Genomic DNA, 14,197 nt, shown 5'->3' with positions numbered 1-14,197 from the left:
CACCCCAGAGTGTGGGTTCTGTAGTTTTCAGCAAATGCTCCCATCGTGTTTGTAGATTTCTAAGCCAGAGAGCCCACTGAGGTCATTGCTCTGTGTAGCATCTCTGCCTGGATGGAATGCACTCTACCTGGATGATTCTAGTCAAGCTCTGGAGATTTAAAATGGACAAAATCAGGAGAATGTCTCCTTGCAGAATTGGGTCTAGGCATTTAGTGGGAAGTTCTTGAACAAAGAAATCACGAGTGGGGCTTCCCTCAGCTTGTTTTTGAGAGATGGTCTTACCGGTAGCAGAAGTCCTGGATCGGGATCCCAGTTCAACCGCTTTCTTAGCCATGTGAACTTGAGCAAATTATTTCATCATTTTGAGCCTCTATTTCCTCATCTGTAAAATGAGGATATGGTAACCTTCCCTTGAATCACAGGTTATCAAATTAGATAATGCTTATGAGAGTACTTTGGAAACAGTAACACATCACAAAAATCAAGTGACAACAATTTAGCCTTATTTAAAATAGAGTTGATCTGATTGATTCTCCTAGCTAGTATACTCATAAGATTCTATGGATGTAAAGGGAGAAATCTGGAACACCATAATAAATATGTTACCATTTATTGAATTTATTTTTTTCTCCAACTGCAAATATACTACATGAACATTGTAGAAATTTTGAAAAATAGAATGGCACAAATGAAGCGCCTGGGGGGCTCAGTCAGTTGAATGTCCACCTCTTGGCTTCCGCTCAGGTCATGATCTTGCAGTCATGGGGTCGAGCCCCGAGTCTGCTTGGGGGCGGGGGCGAGGAGTCTGCTCTGGATTCTCTCCCCCTGCCCGCCTGCTCCCTCCCCTGCTCATGCTCTCTCTCAAATAAATTTTAAAAATCTTAGAAAAAAAAAAAAAAAAGAATGGCACAAAGAAGGAAATAAAACTGACACATAATCTCACAACTAAAAAAGTTCATCACTTTTTGGGGTATATCTTCGTAGTCATTTTTATCTGCAAATTTGGAACCACACCAAACATACTGTTTTCACTTAAACTGTAACTGTTTCTGCATCATTAAATCTTTTACAACCTGAGTTTTAGTGACTACCTATTTTTAAGGAAATGTTTATTTTAAAACCTGTTTAAGTGTAATCAGATGGTATGAAATGCACACTTTTTAGTGGCTTAACAGCTGAGTTTGCTTGTCAAATAAGAGGTAAGGAGCGAGAGAAATCTTAGACCGGTTACTTCTGTCTAGCTCCAGGCTGTGCAGGAGCTGAGAGGCAGCTGTTAAATTGTCAGGAATTTTGTGAGGTGGTTATTAAGCTGTTGGTAGCTTCGAGTGGGCCATGGCTAGGAGTATTTACACCAGAAAAACTAGCCCGAGCTAAAGAACCTGAAAAACAGCCCCCACCCCCACCGGATGGTTGCTCAGGACATTACTGTGTCTATTTAAATCTCCATACTGTTTGACTTAAAGTTTAAGAGAAAGAAACGGATTTCTCTTTTCATCACCCAGAAAGACTCCATCCTAACATCTTTTCATTTAATAAACCTAAAATGAAACACCATCTTAAGACTTCAGCCACATTCTTCACGGTCTCTGGAGCAAAAGCAAAAATAACCTGAAAGCTAACGACTAAAAATTCTGTATCAATAGTCAATGTTGTGTATATATGTTTTGTTCTTCCTGAATAAGATAAATAGGTGGGTGGTTGCATGCCGATGAACCAGCAGAGAAAGCTCATTTGCAATTACTTTGAACTGAGGGAAGATCATTTATTCTTTGATCTAACCCAGACTTGTTTTGGGGACTGATCATTAATTTTGTTTAATAAGAGCTGAGTTCCATCTGTCTGGCAAGGGTTTTACCTAGGCAGGTGATCACGGCGGCATGCGCGTCAAGGTCAATCTATGTAACTGTAGTGTCTTCGGAATGTGTACACTTGTCTAAATTGTGATAATAACTAGACGGCAGCATGAAGTGAGGGGTCAGAGGAGTGATGTGCCGGCGTCAAATTTTATTGGGCCAAATGTGATTTGAAATAGAACCAGCCTCATTTCATTCAAGGCAGAGCCTATCGACTTCTGCTAGCTTGACAAAATTAAATTAACCCTAACTCTTTCCCCCCCTAAACAATTACCACCAGGGTTTTAGATATCCTCCAACTGACTTTAAGGCGAAGAGATGGACAAGGTCCCCTCAAGGGCCCTTTCAGCCTCTTAACTTACGTGAGCTGAAAAAGGAAATGAGAAATAACTCAGGGGGGGGGGAGGTGAGAATCCCTGAGCTGATTTTGCAGACTTGAGTTCTCTTCCCCATGCACACTGTCACCTTCACGTGGCTCCCACTGACCCCTGTACCGTTCGTTACCAGGAGCCCAGGCTTAGAATTCTGGAAGCTTCCTGAGAGTAACAGAGATTCTGGAGAAGTGGGGGTGTATGTTTGATCAACGTTTTCCAAACCAAATATAAGAGTAGGTCACCATTTTGGAGAGCAATGTTCCCCGGGGGATGACTTCTGCGCTTTGGTAGCAAGCACCTAGTGATCATACCCTACTACCAAGCACCATGCTGGGAGCTGGGAGCTCACCTGGTTCTCACAAAACCCTCTTTCACTGGAATCCTTCCTCCCATTTTACAGATGCGGAAACTGAGGCTCAGAGACGTTAACTCCGGCCTAAATTCCCAGGGCTGTGCTGTGCGTTGCTGCCTCCTGGCTCTATTCGCGAGCTGCCATAGGCGATGCCTCCTTGGTTCTTAGCGTTCAAATACGTAAGGGAAGGTGAGTCACTGCCTGTAGGGCTTGCAACCTTAGTGTCTAGAAGGGCCTCGAAGCCACAAACCTCTCCGTTTTCTATAAAATGGAGCTGATTGAGCCCCTTGCCTAGACTTCCCTCCACTTCCTTTGTCTCTCCCTTGAGATTCCCCGCTGGCCTGGTGCAGGCTCTCCCTCTTGCTGCATCTTGGATCTCCTGGCACCACCTCACTGTGCCATCTGTTGGAGGGTTACCCCCCCACTCCCCCACCTTCCCCACCCCCCTTCACCCCCCCCACCCTGGGCGGGCAGGGGTCTCAGGTCTCTGCCCTGTGCCTGTGCCCCAAGGGATGCAGCCCCACAGCGAGTGCTCAGTGAATATCTTGCGGGGGGGACGGGGATACTGCTGCATCGCGTCCCCTTTTTCTCACACCCCAGCCACTGTCCACTCTGCGCACCCCATTCGTGCCCTGCAAGTGTGCTCAGGTGTCTGGTCAAACCCAGGCACCTGTGTGCTGTCCTGCTCCATCCTTACCGGCATCTGACCTGCCCTCCCATCCTCCCTCCTGCCCTCCCTCCTCCTGCCTCCCCTCCTCTGTCTCAGACACCTCTCACCCTGCCATGACTTCAGTGAGATCCTGAGTCTCTAAGTCCCACTGGCTTGACTGTGCCCCTCAGGCCCTGGTTCTGAATTCCCAGCCACCTGCAGACGCCGCCAGGTGCCCTCCATGTGACATCATCTCCCTCTTGTGCCCTGGACCTGAAACCCTGGTCACACTGAGCTCTTCCTTCCTTGCCCCACCTCCACCTCACTGTCCTGTCTGTTGTCCTTTCCCAGAGCCATTTGTTCCCCCATCCCCATCCCCACCAGCCCATTTCCGCCTTAGGCTTCATTATCACTTGGTTGAACTATGGTTTAGTTGGTCTTCGAGCTGTTAATCCCCTACCCCCGATCCAAGGAACACGCCGCTGTCAAAGGTGTCTTCCCATCCTTGGCATTACCCCAGGGTGCACAGAATACAGGTGTAAGTCTCTTAAACTGAGATTCTAGCCTCTGAGTCTGGCCCCAGATGGCTTCCTGGCTCTATCTCCCATTTTTCTTATCGGAGACTCTGAGCTTTTGCCAACCAGAACCCTCTGTGTCTCACATATGCCATTAGAAAAAAAAAGTATATATATATATATATTTACATCTATGTATATATATTTAATATATATGTATATATATTTACAGTTTTTACTTGTCCTTCAAGGCCTTGCTGGGATGCCACTTCCTCCAAGAAGCCCTTGCCGATTTCTCAGAAGTAATTTATCCCACCTCATCGTTCCTAAATTACTTCAGGGTGTTTTTCTTGCCTCATTTGATTTCATACTACGGTTATGTGGGAAACTTTCCGGCAAGACTAACAGGTTTTGTTTGGTTTTGTTTTTCCAGAGGCCCAACATGTTGTGAGGCCTCGTATGCTGGAGGCAGTTAATACTTGTTAAATGAAGAAAAAATTTTCATTCCTGTCTACTTTGTACAGTTATGATGGTAAATGGAAAAATCTGCAAGGAAAAAAACCCACAGAGCTCAGAAAAGTGTTGATGCCAGAGCATTCCAAATTGCTTTCAATATTTCAGAATTGACATAGAAAAATAAAAAGAAATCTCTCCAAAACGCCGTGGCGGTGTGGGGTTAGAATTCACCATTAACCACGTAAACAGGAATTCAAGGGGAAAATGATCAAATTGGACTCATTTACATGTGTAATTACCCACCTGTGATCATTCTCTGGTCTTATCTAGTCCCTCTTTCTCCTCCCACATGGAAGTTAAAAATACTTTGTATCAAACATTTTCTTCCTAACCTAATGCAGTGAATTCTTGGAATGGGGGGTGTGTGTGTGAAGACAGCCCTGCTGCTTGAAACAAGACCTGGATCACCGTGGACCTCAGGCCCCAGCTTGTGGGTCAGGAGCCCGGCCCATAGACGTCGTTAGCCACCTTCAAAGGAGGTTTGGAAGTCGGTGGCCCTGGAAACATCCTGCCAGTGATGTTCAGTGATCAGGAAAGCCAGGAAAGGAAACTGTGGCTTTTAATCCCTTGGGAATCTGGTAGGCACAGCCCTATGGCAACCCGAAATAGTTGCTTTTGCTGAAAAGATAGGTGTCAGGGAGTGGGCTCTGCTTCAGGACACTCTTTCCTGGGGGTGGGGTCGGGGTAGAGAAGGTAAACCGTGGAACTGGGGTGGACAGGCCCTTGAGCTTGCGGAGGCAAGAGAACAGTGGTTGTCCAGGCCTGCAGGTGTCTGGGGCCCCAGGGAACTGGGACCTCTGGGGATGCTCTCCGGGGGCCCTGCAGCGAAGGAATCTGATGGTGCGGCCCGGGTCCACCCGAGGGCAGGGGCCTTCTGTCCAGGCCCCGGACACTCACAGGGTGGGCATCTCCTGGGAACTCTCTGGCCTGCTCTGACCGGGCCCTGAGTTCAGCAAGACCCCCCAGGTGGTCCCCACGCGCGCTGGGATCTGAGATGCGCTGGTTTAGAGGACGGTGAGTAAGACACCTCGTCACCATGCTCTTGCTCATCTGTTTTTATCACGGTTGTGAAGTTCTCTGAGCACCCTGGTGATTTTTGCTGTCCCTCCATTTGACACCCTATTTTTTTAAAAGTTTCATTTGAATTCAATTTGCCAACATAGAGTATAACACTCAGGGCTCATCTCATCACGTGCCTTTTTTTTTTTTTTTTTTAAAGATTTTATTTATTCATGAGAGAGAGAGAGAAGGAGAGGCAGAGGGAGAAGCAGGCCCATGCAGGAAGCCTGATGCGGGACTCGATCCCGGGACTCCCGGACCATGCCCCAGGCCGAAGGCAGGCACTAAACCGCTGAGCCACCCAGGGACCCCCATCACATGCCTTTTTAATGCCCGTCACCCTGTTACCCCATCCCCCCACCCATCTCCCCCTCTGCAACCCCCCTATTGAAGTAGGTTAGTATTACCATCCTGCTCCGAGGTGGATATTTTTTCCTTAATCTGACCACAAGGGGCCGCATTTTACCACATAAATATTCATCGTGTCTGGCTGGCCCAGTGGCAGCAGGAGGCCCCTTCCCCTGGGGGGTGGGGTGCTTCATCTCGACCTGGAAGTCTATCCCTCTGGTAGCCTTACCCGAGCTCCTTAATTAAAATCATGTTCAAGGCCTTTCCCCCCCCACCCCCCCACCTGTTAACCCCCCCACCAGATTGCCAGCAGCTTGGGTTGCTGGGTATTCATTCCTGAAATTCTCTACACCTACACTCCCACGAGCAGAGCATTTCCCCCAAGAGACTTAACGTTTTACACTGAGAAGTTAATCATGTTTTCTCTTGCAGTCACTTCTGGAGTTTCCATGACTCAGGTTCTTTACTAAGCCCCCTCCCCTGATGCTTTCCCAGTCCTGAATGTGGTGTTTCCCAGAGCCCTTTGGAATTGCCAAGTGAGAGGTGTCAGCCTGCCTGAAAAAGCACATTTCTGATCACCTGGCTGATCTGATCATCTGGCTGATCCCAGGAATCCTAGCCTATGTATTAACGCCATCCGTTCTTCTGGAAATGAGAAGGAATGCTATAATGCTATTATCTTTTTCTGGGATGAGGCCTCAAAAGCATTGTATTCAGATTCATCCATTTTCCAAAACCCTAAGGTAAATTTGGACAATCCCATTTGAAGTCAGACTTGAAATGGAAGTCTTTAGGTATGTGTGTATATACTCGAGCATTAAATTATTTTACCCAACAGAAGGTGGCCCAGCCAAAGAGGTGCTGTGACCTCAGACTGGACTGGGAAGCCCGGAGCCTGGGGCGGGGGGCGGGGGGTCTGGGTCCTGCCGAGCTTAGACTAGCAGAGCAAGTCTTGGTCACTTAGCCTTGGTTTCCCCATCTCTATGATGAAGAGGCTGGACTAGAATGATTGAGAAGGTTCCTCCTTTCATTAACCTAGTAAATCAGAAGGTCTTTTGTTGTTCTAATGAAGCCTTGACTTGAAGTGGCAAACTTGATCCGTGGCTGATAGATCCCACAAAGCATCTGGAATCAGATAGACGTTGACAATACTCTCCCTTTTGGAGAACCAAGACCACAAAAGAGCCTTCGAATGGAAGTGCCACCCACATTTGCTGCTGCTGCTTGGTCGTATGTAGGTGGCTGGCAGGTGGCTGTCTTGAAGATATTCTTGAATCAGCTCATGGAATTCTGAATAGAATTAACACGCGGGCACGTGAGCACTTGATTTAACAGCATCTCTGGCCACCACTGTTTCATTAAGAAGATTAATCAATTTTTTTCTTTTCTTTTCTTTTCTTTTCTTTTTTCTTTTCTTTTCTTTTCTTTTCTTTTCTTTTTTCTTTTTTCTTTTCTTTCTTTTCTTTTCTCTTCTCTTCTTTTCTCTTCTCTTCTCTTTTTTCTCTTCTTTTCTTTTTTTTCTTTTTTATCGGGCTCCCCACCCAGTGTGGAGCTCAACACAGGGCTTGAACTCCCAACTCTGAGATCAAGACCTGAGCTGAGAGACCCAGAGTCAGATGCTCAACCGACTGAGCCCCCCAGCCCCCCTGAGGATATGAATCATTAAAATACTTTGGTTGATCCCTCTTGTCATGGCTCAGGTCCCAATGAGCTGCACGTTCAGTGAAAAAGACGTACGTCCTGCTGTAGTCATTTTACTTTTGCCTGGTCTCCCCTCCAGGCCCCGTCACTGTACCCCCTTGGCAAAGCCATGAGCAACCAGAGCTGCAGTTAGGGCTGGATGTCAGCCACAGAGCAGGCCCAGCAGAACCCCGTGATGCCAGCCCACCCGGTGGTTTCCAAGGCAACCCCTGATGTCTCCCTCCCCGGGCTGAAGGGGGGAGCCCGGGAGCCTCTCTCCTGACGTGGCTCTGAAGAGAACCAGCACCCGGCGAGGACTCTGGTTCCAGGCCTGTTTCCGATTTTTCTATGGAAGGATAAGTCCTACGTTTATCTGCCCCAGTGCTGAGATGAGGATTTGAATTTAAACGGAACTCTTGGGTGGTGGACACGGAAGATCACTGGGCTGAGAAATCACTGGGTGACCCTCCAAGGATGAAGAAGTAACGGGGTCAGAATTCTCACCGGAAAAAAATAATTTCTGTCACGACATGGGGGGTGGGGGTGGGAGGATTAGCAGGAGCCAAGATGCGGATTAAGGGGCTAGGGATAGCCCCCAACCAGGGCAGCTCCGGTCTTGCAATGTTTTTCTCATTGTTGCTGAGACTGTAAAATTTATTGTCCAAACCAGGACTCTTTCTTTTTCTTCCTTCCTTCCTTTTCCTTCCTTCCTTCCTTCCTTCCTTCCTTCCTTCCTTCCTTCCTTCCTTCCTTCCTTCCTTTCTCTCTCTCTCTCTTTCTTTCTTTCTTTCTTTCTTTCTTCATTCATTTATTACATTTATTTATTCATGAGAGACCCACACAGAGAGAGGCAGAGACACAGGCAGAGGGAGAAGCAGGCTCCCCCTGTGGAGCTTGATGTGGGTGGGACTCGATCCCAGGGCCCCAGGGTCACGACCTGAGCCGAAGGCAGATGCTCAACCACTGAGCCCCCCAGGCTCCCCTAAACCAGGGCACTTTAGACAGGGGTCGGGGGGAGATTTAACAATTAAGCCGTCCTGACAGACATAAACCATCCGAGGCAGGCCAGCACACGTCTCCCTGCCTTCTGTGTTGCACAGTAAGGAGTCCTTGGAACAAAGATCCTCCCCAGCCCATGGAGATGGAAAATCACCAGGCTCCTGCGATCAAGATTCCTGGTCCTCTGATGGGACCGGTCAGGGGGTCATGGGGGAACAGAAGAGGGAAACCAAGAAATGTGGGAGGCTTTGGATGGCAGTTAGGGGAAATGTGACAGGGTGTCAAAGAGAAGTGAACAGGGGCACCTGAGTGGCTCAGTGGTTGAGCAGCTGCCTTTGGCTCAGGTCATGATCCGGGGTCCTGGGATCGAGTCCCACATCGGGCTCCCCGCAGGGAGCCTGCTTCTTCCTCTGCCTGTGTCTCTGCTGCTCTCTTTGAGTCTCTCATGAATAAATAAATAAATATTTTTAAAAAAATAATAAAAAATAATAATAAAAAATAAAAATCAAAGGTATGTTTTAGCCTGTTTGGGCTGCTCTAACAAAATGCCCATGGACTGGGTGGCTTATGAACACCAGAAATCTACTTGTCCCAGTTCTGCAGGCTAGAAGTGAAGTCCCAGAGCAAGGCGCTGGCATGGCCGGGTTCTGGGGGGCCCTCCTTCCTGGCTGTGGGTGGCTGTTTCCTTGCTATATCCCCAAGTGGTGGAGAGAAGACAAGGGGCCTCTCTGGGGCTCCTTTTATAGAGGGCACTGACCCCAATCACAAGGGCTCCACTCTCATGACCTAATCACCTCCTGAAGGCCCACACTCTGGGGTAGGATTTCTTTTTTTTTTTTCTTAATATTTTATTTATTTATTCATGAGAGACACAGAATGAGGCAGAGACACAGGCAGAGGGAGAAGCAGGCTCCCTGAGGGGAGCCCGATGTGGGACTCGATCCCAGGGCCCCAGGGTCACACCCTGAGCCGAAGGCAGATGCTCAACCACTGAACCACTCAGATGTCCCCGTGGGTAGGATTTAACATGAATTTGGGGAGCAACACAATATTTGGTCCATTGCAAAGTACTCAAAAAATGTACTTTTGCTATAGAAAAATGAGAAGATACAGGTAAATGAAGACAATAAAATCATCTGTAATCTAAGCACTATTCAGATTTTAGTATGGATCCTTGCACACCCTCTGTTATGCATTTTACTTATGCCTATACCTATAATTATTAAAATGATAGCTGTAATAATAATTATCATATTATGAACAGTTTTCCATATCAGCAAATGTGCTTATAGAACATTGTTTTAATAACTATGTAATGTTTCACAGTAGTGAGTAGTTCGTTTACCCAAATTTCTTGGCATCAGGTACGAGACTTTCTATATTTTCTGTATTACAAACGACAGGGTATTGAACATCTAGTAGAATCTCTGTGCGTATATAATTAGTGACTCTGGAATGTGTGACTTCAGTGGGCCATGTGACCCGTTAACTCCGGGGTCTGTTGATGATCTGATTGTGGAATGTACATGTGACAAAAACGGAGGACCGGACATGGGTTCTAGTTCTGGCCCAGACACATAATCCCGAGTGTATACCTTAACCTCTCTGTTTAGGTTTTCTGATTTGTAACAGAACAAAAATTAGACATGAGCAATGCTGCTGTTCCTTGAACTGGATTATTGTAAAGATCCAATAAGGTAAGTGTGTGATAAACCATTTAAAGTCATAAAGCAAAAAAAAAATAATAATAAAAAAATAAAGTCATAAAGCAGTTTACCTTTATAGGGATTTATGACTTTCTTTGCAAAACGCTATTTCATTTTATGTAAAAAAATTTTTTTTAAGATTTTATTTATTTGTTCATGAGAGACACAGAGGCAGAGACATAGGCAGAGGGAGAAGCAGGCTCCATGCAGGGAGCCCGATGCAGGACTCGATCCTGGGACTGGAGGATCATGCCCTGGGCCAAAGGCAGACGCTCAACCACTGAGCCACCCAGGCGTCCCTCATTTTGTTTTTTAAAAAAGATTTTATTTATTTATTTGAGAGAGAGAGAGATAACGAGAGAGAGAATGAGCAGGGGAAGGTGCTGAGGGGTAGGGAGAAGCAGGTCCTCCCTGAGCAGGTGGGGCTCCATCCCAGGACCCTGGAATTGTGACTTGAGCCGAAGGCGGGTGCTTAACCTATTGAGCCACCCAGGGGCCCCAAATGCTATTTTGAAAAATTCTATTACATCGACTAAAACTTCTTCCAATTTTTTGACATTCTCTAGGAAAACTGATTTTTATGAACCAACCAACAAGCATTGCATAATTTGGAAGTTGTGGCGCCTGAGTGAGCACTTCCAGGGAGAAGCTACTAGAAACTCAGGCTAATCAGACACCTGCCTGCCTGCATTCCAGATGATGATCACAAACCAAAGGCAGAGGGAGCACAGGCTTTGCAAAGGAAGTAACCCTTGGTGTAAAATTGTCGGGGGAGGGGGAGTGGGTGGGTATGGAGGAGGCATGGGTAGTTCCCCCTCTTCACTCCCTCACCCTCAGCCATCAGCCAGGACACTGCTCTGAAACAGGAGAGTAATTTGGGGCTGATCCTGTCCAGCCTGAGAGAGACAGAGGCCAGCCTGCTGTCAGAGATAACAACGGCTGTTGGAAGGCAAGTCTGGGGGAAATATTTTAATAAAGAATCCTGGGAATTCCAGCTCCAGTTGGAGCGGGCCCCAAGGGGGCAAGTCAGGAGCATGAATGGAAATTTGCAGCCTGAATTAACCCCAAAGACGACAGTCCCATGGCTGGAAACCATGCATGCCTCCCACATACCTGCCATTCACCCATGGGACAGAAAGGCACAGTGGGGTGGGGGTGGGGGGATGAAATACTGCTCAGCACACAGGAAGGGGTCCAAAGACCCCCCTCCCTCTGACCCTCACCCACAGGCCATGAGTGCACAACTCCCGTGGTGGTGGTGGTGGGGGGCACCTTCTCATCTTGCAAGGAGCAGATAGTAGATGCTCATTGTGCTCCCTGAATGGGTGAGCCAACAGTAGGAGCCACAAAGAGGGGGCTGAGGACCTCCCACCCAGCCTGCCATCAAAGTAACTTGCAGGAATTCCACTGTTAATTCTCAGGGTCCCTAAAGAAAAGAACATTCACTCCCACCCACATTGGAAGATGGCTTGCATTGGAAGGAAATGGTACGTAAAGACAACATCTTCGAGTTCACTGCAAGGTGTTTTGTAAAGCTAACGTATTTTCCTTCCCTGGAGATGACTCGAAAACATGAGTTTCATTGTAGTAGGAGGCCAACTTAATCAACAGAGGGAGCAGACAGGGGAGGGTATTTCTGCCAGCGGGTGTACTGGGGCCAAGGGATGGCAGTACACCGGTTCTGCTCCAGCGGAGACAGACAAGTGCCAGGCTTCTAGAAGCCCTTTCTTTGCCTGCCTGTAGATACCTCCACTGCAATTATTTTAAGTTCCCCTGGATATTTTAAATATGACATATAACGCTGACCAAGTAAATGAAGCAGTACATTTCCCCAGGTTTTAAAATTGTACTGATGAGAACAGGGAAGAAGGGGGAGCCCTACTGGTACGACCGACTTTTATTTTAGTTGCTATTTAAGTGCAAAGAAAGGCTGGAAGTACCTGATAAATAGAAAAGGCGAGGCTCTACTACGGACCACGAGCAGAAAAACTCGGGCACTTCTGGGAGTGATTAATTCCCACTGCACAGAGATGGTCTCTTGCCTTCAGCGGAGCTTGGGAAAAGCCTTCGTTTGGAATAAGTAGGTAACTTTTTTGGGGTTGCCTTCAGAGATCCAGTTCTTGTTTCTGTTTGATGACTTCATTTTTTCAATTGCTGACAAATTGTAAGGGGAAGGACAGACTTTATTTGGGTTTCTTCTCTTAAATGATGAGTTTCAGAAGAGATATACAGAAGCCCCAGTGGGTTAGACAGAGGTCACGTCTGGAGCTTCCTCCCACCTGGGCAGCAGGTGCTTAAGGGAAGTGGTTTCTTAAGGGGAGGTGGTGGTTAGTGACCTAAGGGTTTGGGGTTAGGCCAACTTGAAGAGAGGGATGTGGAAGAAAGGAAAGGAGGAGGAGGGGGAGAGAGAGAGGAGGGGAGGGAGAGAGGTGGGTAAAGAGAGAGAAGGAAGGGGAGGGAGGGATGGAGAAAGGGGGGTAGGGAGAGAGAGGCAGGAAAGGAGGAGGGGGGAGGGAGGGAGAGACGGAGGGAGACTCTGCATTGACCTAGCATCTTTAGGAGCCACAAAAATTGTCCTAGAGAATTATCCCTCAAGGCTATTTGCACGCTAGTGAGAAATAGGCTCACTGATACTTCTTCATCACCTCTGAAGGGACAGCCTTGGAGGAAGCTGTTTAAAGCCCTTCTTTGCCCTTCTTGGCCCCACCAGGGCTCTTAATTCTATGGGGCTTTCTCAACTGAGAGAGAAGGGCAAGGAAGAAGGCTGCCCAGGGTCTGTGCCAGAGTGGCTAGTGAGAGGTAAGACTGTACACTGCCCAGTCAGCCTCTGAGAAGCTCAACCCTGCCTTCTGGAAGCTCTGGACACCAGCAGGGGAAAGGAGGGACGGGCGCTGCCCCAAAGGCCTTGGGGGGGGGGGTAGCCTGTGTGCACTGTGTGTGTCTTTGGGGAGCTCCGAGAAGTAACTGGGGGACAGAAGAGACATGAGGTCCTGCGTGGATTTACAGACTTGCAATCAGGACAGGGGAGGCTTAGTTGGTTATTCAAAACACAATTTTTTTTTACAAGGTGTATTATATAATTACTTAAAACAACAACAACAACAACAACAACAACAACAACAACAAAACAAAAAAAAACCCCAAACAACTGAGTATAGATATTTTCATTTTGGAAAAAAATTGTGGGCAAGAATCGAGGCTTAATTAGGTTCAGATATCGGGGGCTGGTGGGATCCATGCTGGTGGTCAGCTCACAGCCTGGGCATAAGGCAAGGGAGAGAGGAGTCTGAAGTCGGAAGACAGGGGTTTTTTGTTTGTTTCTCCCCTGCTCCTTTCTGTCAGGCAGCAGCTGGCTTCTGAGCCTCAGTGTTCCCCTCTGCGAAACGGGGCTGTTGGGAGGCCTATGCGGCACCCTGCATAGGGCTTGAGAGGCTACGAGGACTCTCCGTAAATACTGCTTTGCAAATTGCCACATCAATGCGGAGCTCTGAGCGGCACGTTGGTGTGTTTTTTCCCTGCCGAGAATGGACTAAGCATGGTTCCTCCCCTTAGCCTTCACCTCAACACACTCAATTATGGCTTCTGGATGATGGAAACACAAACATTTGTCAGTGAGCTTCTGCTCAACATTGTACTGCATTTCTGTGGCGTCCTCCTCCCCCTGAGAGCCTGTGTTAGAGTGTGGGCAAGCAGGAGGCCCAGGCAGTGGGTCTGGGGGGCCTGGGATAGAGTGCCGTGCAGTGGAAAAAAGACCTCCGCACGCAGCCTTTCTCCCCTGGTCTGCAAAATGTCAGAGAATCCTGAACTGCTCCCTCATGGCTCCAGGAGGCCCCCCTCCCAAACTTCAGGCATCCCTGTTGAAATACAAGATGGCAAGGCCATATCCACCATCGTTCTCTCTGCCAGCAAACTTTGGAGTCTTGGTCAGCCGGGGAAGTTTAATGACAGCTATACAAGTGATCTTGGGTTTGTTTTGGGGGTTTTCCAAAGCAAGAGGGGGAAAGTAATTTTATTTTTATAAAGATGAGAAAAATGCCCAGAAACCCTTGCCAGCCAAGCCCTTTCTTCATATATATGTATTTTTTTTCCCCCTGGCTTCTTGATTCCTCTTACTTCCCGAGCCCCATGAAAGGCAAGTTTACTGTC

General features: G+C 47.7%; 1 long non-coding RNA gene across 1 annotated transcript; it reads left to right on the top strand.

Moving 5' to 3' along the window:
• The first annotated feature begins 7,212 nt into the window (after positions 1 to 7,212).
• LOC140621563 (uncharacterized) lies at positions 7,213 to 12,438 on the top strand. Its single transcript, XR_012021320.1, has 3 exons — positions 7,213 to 7,836; positions 9,959 to 10,042; positions 10,618 to 12,438. It is a non-coding gene; the product is annotated as an uncharacterized lncRNA (long non-coding RNA).
• The last annotated feature ends 1,759 nt before the right edge of the window (positions 12,439 to 14,197 follow it).

Source organism: Canis lupus, chromosome 30 (genome assembly GCF_048164855.1).
Source record: "Canis lupus baileyi chromosome 30, mCanLup2.hap1, whole genome shotgun sequence".
Classification (NCBI taxonomy): Eukaryota; Metazoa; Chordata; class Mammalia; order Carnivora; family Canidae; genus Canis; species Canis lupus.
This window is presented reverse-complemented; position numbering and strand designations above follow the sequence as displayed.